The sequence below is a fragment of the Eretmochelys imbricata genome, chromosome 1 (genome assembly GCF_965152235.1).
Source record: "Eretmochelys imbricata isolate rEreImb1 chromosome 1, rEreImb1.hap1, whole genome shotgun sequence".
Lineage (NCBI taxonomy): Eukaryota > Metazoa > Chordata > Testudines > Cheloniidae > Eretmochelys > Eretmochelys imbricata.
Window position 1 is genome coordinate 309,147,919 of NC_135572.1, and position 6,000 is coordinate 309,153,918.

The following is a 6,000-nucleotide window of genomic DNA, read 5'->3' on the forward strand; positions in this document are numbered from 1 at the left end:
CAGCCCCCCAAGCTGAAGCAAATACTCATCAGCAACCACACACCACACAACAAAAACACTAACCCAGGAACCTATCCTTGCAACAAAGCCCGTTGCCAACTGTGTCCACATATCAATTCAGGGGACACCATCATAGGGCCTAATCACATCAGCCACACTATCAGAGGCTCGTTCACCTGCACATCTATCAATGTGATATATGCCATCATGTGCCAGCAATGCCCTGTACATTGGCCAAACTGGACAGTCTCTATGTAAAAGAATAAATGGACACAAATCAGACGTCAAGAATTATAACATTCAAAAACCAGCCGGAGAACACTTCAATCCTTTGGTCACTCGATTACAGACCTCAAAGTGGCAATTCTTCAACAAAAAAACTTCAAAAACAGACTCCAACGAGAGACTGCTGAATTGCAATTAATTTGCAAACTGAACACTTTAACTTTGGCTTGAATAGAGACTGGGAGTGGATGGGTCATTTACACAAAGTAAAACTATTTCCCCATATTTATTCTCCCCTCCCCCACTGTTCCTCACACATTCTTGTCAACTGCTAGAAATGGCGCACCTTGATTATCACTACGAAATGTTATTTCCCTCCCCCGCTCTCCTGCTGGTAATAGCTCACTTTACCTGATCACTCTCATTACAGTGTGTATGGTAACACCCATTGTGTCATGTTCTCTGTGTATATAAAATCTCCCCACTGTATTTTCTACTGCATGCATCCTATGAAGTGAGCTGTAGCTCACAAAAGCTTATGCTCAAATAAATTTGTAAGTCTCTAAGATGCCGCAAGTACTCCTTTTCTTTTTGTGAATACAGACTAACACGGCTGCTACTCTGATTACCGATATATATTACCGATAGGAATATTACCAACCATCTGACCAGGATGGTGATAGTGACTGTGAAATCCTCAAAAAAAATTAGAGAGACTATTAAAATAAAATCAATAATAAGGGAGGATTTCAACTATCCCCATATTGACTGGGTACATGTCACCTCAGGACATGATGCAGAGATAAAGTTTCTTGACACCAGCTAGTCCTGGAACCCACAAGAGGAGAGACAATTCATGATTTAGTCCTAAGTGGAGCACAGGATCTGGTCCAAGAGGTGAATATAGCTGGACTGCTTGGTAACAGTGACCATCATATAATTAAATTTAACATCTGTGTGGTGGGGAAAATACCACAGCAGCCCAACTCTGTAGCACTTAATTTCAGAAAGGGGAACTACACAAAAAAGAGGAGGTTAGTTAACCAGACATTAAAAGGTACAGCACAAAAGGTGAAATCCCTGCAAGCTGCATGAAAACTTTTTAAAGACTCCATAATAGAGGCTCAACTTAAATGTATATCCCAAATTAAAAAACACAGTAAGAGAACCAAAAAAGTGTCACCATGGCTAAACAACAAAGTAAAAGAAGCAGTGAGAGGTAAAAAGGCATCCTTTAAAAAGTGGAAGTTAAATCCTATTGAGGAAAATAGAAAGGGGCATAAACTCAGGCAAATGAAGTGTAAAAATATAATTAGGAAGGCCAAAAAAGGATTTGAAGAACAGTTAGCCAAAGACTCAAAGAGTAATAGCAAAAAAAATTTTAAGTACATCAGAAGCAGGAAGCTTGTTAAAAAACCAGTGGGGCCGCTGGATGATCGAGATGCTAAAGGAGCACTCAAGGGTGATAAGGCCATTGCAGAGAAACTAAATGAATTCTTTGCATCCATCTTCACAGCTGAGGATGTGAGAGAGATTCCCAAAACAGAGCCATTCTTTTTAAGTGACAAATCTGACAAACTGTCCCAGATTGAGGTGTCAGAAGAGGAGATTTTGGAACAAACTTATAAACTAAACAGTAATAAATCACCAGGACCAGATGGTATTCACTCAAGAGTTCTGAAGGAACTCAAATGTAAAACTGCATAACTACTAACTGTAGTCTGTAACCTATTATTTAAATCAGCTTTTGTACCAAATGACTGAAGGATAGCTAATTTGACATCAATTTTTAAAAATGGCTCCAAAGGTTATCCCAGCAATTGCAGGCCGGTAAGCCTGACTTTAGTACCAGGGAAACTGGTTGAAACTATAGTAAAAGCCCCTTGTTAAAACATCCCACCATGAAGGCCATTTTTCAAATTAAAATAATGCTATATCTGTATTGTTCCTCCAATAGTGGGTATTGTCACTGCTGCCTCCTCTATCAGTAGCAACTCTTTTGTCAGACGCCTCTGCTCTAATCAATGTGTCTCACTGAACCATAGCAAACAGGGAGCAGAAGGATACCTCAACATGACGACATCTGGTCTCTTACTCACTCTTTCTTCCTTTCCCCTCCAACTTTGTCTTTAAACACTTTCTTTCTCTCTCAAAAAAAATCGAGAGAGAGAGAGAGAGAGAGAAGTCAAACACCAAGAAGGAATCTTAACAGGGTAAGTGGCAGAGAAACTCAAAGGATGGGAGGGGTCCTGCTGTGACATAACAGCTACTAGAGACTTGATCCTGTCAGCAAGGAGGGGGAGTCAGATTAGTGGCAGAGTTGTTTTTAAATATATAGAACAATTCTGAAGGTCTTCCAGTGTTTTGTACCCTTTAGGATGTATTCTTAAAAATCCCACTTACAGAACTTCCTATGAATTGGCTGTATACTCCAGCAGGCTGAAGCAATACAACATAACTTGCTGGCAGGCAGCAAAGCAGGAGTGGGCCAGCACAAAAAAGACCTCTCAAACAAGAGCAGTGTACCTAAGATCACAGGCAGCACCAGTTTCCACGGTATGCATCTGATGAAGTGAGCTGTAGCTCACGAAAGCTCATGCTCAAATAAATTGGTTAGTCTCTAAGGTGCCACAAGTACTCCTTTTCTTGCGAATACAGACTAACACGGCTGCTACTCTGAAAGCACCCCACATGCCACTCTGACCCCTACTGTTTGATACACTGTAGCACCTGTGTTTCTGCCAGCGATTAGGATGAGCTGAGTCTCACCCACGGCAGTCTCATACTTTGCAAGACTCGCCTCTTCCTGAAGGGGTCGCCAGACCAGACAGGCCGCGCTCTCCCAGTGTTCGCGGCAGACTAAACTTTCTAATACGCTGTAGAGGAGAAAGGGACAGTTTTGCTCTGGTTGGGCTGGGTCCTTAAGAAAATGTTCCCGTGGCGTGTACGTGGGAAATCCCATAAAACCATTTGTCAAGACGATTTATTTTCGGGTCACCTTCTAAGCAGGGTTCTCGGGTCGTGACCCTTCCCCGCTGCCGGTGACGTGAACGCGTGACGCTGGAGTTGTTATTTCAAGGCGCCTGCTAGTGCCGAGCGGGTCGGTGGGGGCCGTTTGGCTGCAGCCGCTCCCGGGTTTCCGCTGGGGGACAACTGGGAGCGAACGGAGCGAGCACCGCGCCTGGCCAGGGAGCAGCTTTCCTCGGGTTATTACTACAGCCGCAGCGCCACGCACGCCCCGGCCTCCTCCTCCTCCTCTCTTGGGTCCCCCGAATGCACCCACCCGGGAACTCCGCTCCCTCCCCCACACACAGCGTGCGCGCCGCTAGCGGCCCAGACTGTTCTGATCCCTCCCGGCTGCCGTTGCTTTCCTCCCCCTCATCGCCGCGCGGCGCCACTTACCGCAAGTTTTCAGCGCTCCCAGTTTGAAAGAGCTATTGACGCGAGCTGCGGGAACGCGCTCGTTACGTGCGCGTAACACGTGTCCTCCAGAGGGGGCTGGGGCCGCGGGGTTGGTGAACCGCCTCGTCTCGGTCACGTGACCAGCAGTGCGGCGCAGGCTCAACCCCGCGGGGCTGGGGGAGGTGGTCGGGTCGCGCGGTAGCTGGAGATGAGCGAGCACGGGGCGAGGTGGAGCAGCCCCTCAGCACAGGGTGCGGCTCGAGGGCAGCCCCCACCTTCAGCCTGGGCAACGGGCCCCAGCTAACTCCGCAACCTGGGGCTTGCCAGCCCCACAGCTCCCCGCAACGGGAAGCCTGCTGCAGCCAGCTGGCTCCCGGCCAGGGCCGCCAGCCAAATCATGGCAGCGTAAACGGAGGCTTGTTGATCCTGCCACACGCTTTGGCTCATGCTGCAGCAAACAGGACAGGCCCTAGCACTGCAGCATGCACCTGTGGGGAAAATATTTGTCTGCAGTGGCTTTCTCTGACCTTGTCATTCAGTTCCCGTAATAGAGTGTTCACGGCCAATGGTGTCCTCCGGTGCCTGTCCCCACACCTGACCGTGCCCTAGCGTGGCCAGCTCGTCAAACAGTTCAGGCTTACTATGAAGCAGAATTCAGGGTGGGCGTGTGTGGCAGGGGGCCCAGCACGCACAGCCAGAGCTCTCTCTGTTTGCAGGTTACTGAGCTATTAGTGGTGGAGCGAATCACCACTGGCACTGCTCCTTTTCACATTTCAAAAGTATTAACCTTTTTTGCAGGTGGCTCACACCAAGCTAGAAGTCTTGGTCTCTTACCAGTAGTAGTATAGGACATCTTTGTTACAAGTTGTCCCCAATTTTTGAAATATAATAAATAGTGCTTTTCTTCAGTAAATCTCCAAGCGCTTGGCAAAGGAATTAAGTATCATCCACATTTTACCGTTGTGGAAAGGAAGGCACAGATAAGGGAAGTGGGTTGCTGGGAATAAAACCCAGGCAGCAGGGGCATGTGCAAAGGGGTACAAGCAGGGGTATAGCCCCCCCCCCCATTAGTGGGGACACAGAACTCTGCTGGAATGGGAGATGACAGCTCCTCCAGCCCTGGGGACATGGGGGAACGGGAGGAGAGCCCGCTCCTCTGGCCGTGAGGGGGATGGGAACAGAAATTTTCCCTCCAAAAGCAGCCAGATTTTTATTCCTGTGCACGCCTCTGCCAGGTAGTGACAGTACTTGGAATAAAACCCAGGTTTCCAGAGTCCTCATCTAGGGTTCCAAGGGCAGGGGTGGGCAAACTACGGCCCAGGGGCCGCATCCGGCCCTCCAGATGTTTCAGTCCAGCCCTCAAGCGCCTGCTGGGGAGTGGAGTCCAGGACTTGCCCCGCTCTGGCACTCCAGCCAGGGAGCAGGGTCAGGGGCTTGCCCCACTCCGCATGGCTCCCAGAAGCAGCAGCATGCCCCCCCCTCTGGCTCCTACGTGCAGGGCTGTCCCTAGCTATTCTGGGGCCCTACGCAGCCACACACACACCTCGCGGGGCAGGAGCCTGGCCCCAGACCTCCATGGGGGGGCAGGCTTGGAGGGCAAGGCAGAACTGCCCCCCGGCAGCACTGCACTTCCTGCTGCCATTGAGTGCAGGCCCGGCCCTGCTGCAGTCCTCAGGGGAGTGGGGGTGGAGCTGGGTCAGATCAGGTGTGGGAAGGAGTGGAGTGGAGACAGGGGTGGGGGCTTTGGAGAAGGGGTGGAGTGGGCGCAAGGGTGTTGGGGAAGGGCGGAGTGAGGGCAGAGGAGGAGTGGGGGCATTGGGGAAGGGCACAGTGGGGGCGAAGGAGGGGCAGGGGCTGGAGCAGCATGCAGCTGCGCAGGGCACCAGGAAATTTGGTGCCCTCAATTTCCTGGTGCCCTACGCAGCTGCGTAATTTGCGTATGGGTAGGGACGGCCCTGCCTACTTGTAGCGGCAGCAAGGGGATTTCGCATGCTGCCCCCGCCCCAAGCGCCTGCGGATGGGGCAGCATGCAGAGCTGCCTGGCTGCGCCTCCACGTAGGAGCGGGAGTGGGGACATACCGCTGCTTCTGGGAGCTGCTTGAGGTAAGCGCTGCTCAGAGCCTGCACTCCTGACAACCCCCCCCCGTGCCCCAATCCCCTGCCCCAGCCCTGATCCCCTCACACCTTCTGAACCCCTTGGTCCTAGTCCAGAGCACCCTACTGCACCCCCAACCCCAGCCCCACCCCAGGGCCCACACCCCCACTGGAGCCCTCACCCTCCCTGTACCCCAACCCCCTGCCCCGCCTGGAGCCCCCTCCCGCATCAAACTCCTCATTTCTGGCCCCACCCCAGAGCCTGCACCCCCAGCCAGA

General features: G+C 51.2%; 1 protein-coding gene across 2 annotated transcripts in view; it reads right to left on the minus strand.

Moving 5' to 3' along the window:
• Positions 1–3,751, minus strand: part of IMMP2L (inner mitochondrial membrane peptidase subunit 2) — an 837,008-nt gene extending 833,257 nt beyond the window's left edge. The window contains exon 1 of one of the 2 annotated variants that reach the window (XM_077807792.1): positions 3,628–3,751. The gene's annotated coding sequence lies outside the window, so the exon portion shown is untranslated. Of the gene's footprint in view, positions 1–2,955; positions 3,095–3,627 lie in introns of those variants that run through there. The other variant, XM_077807793.1, reaches the window with a different exon arrangement.
• Between the last annotated feature and the right edge of the window lie 2,249 nt (positions 3,752–6,000).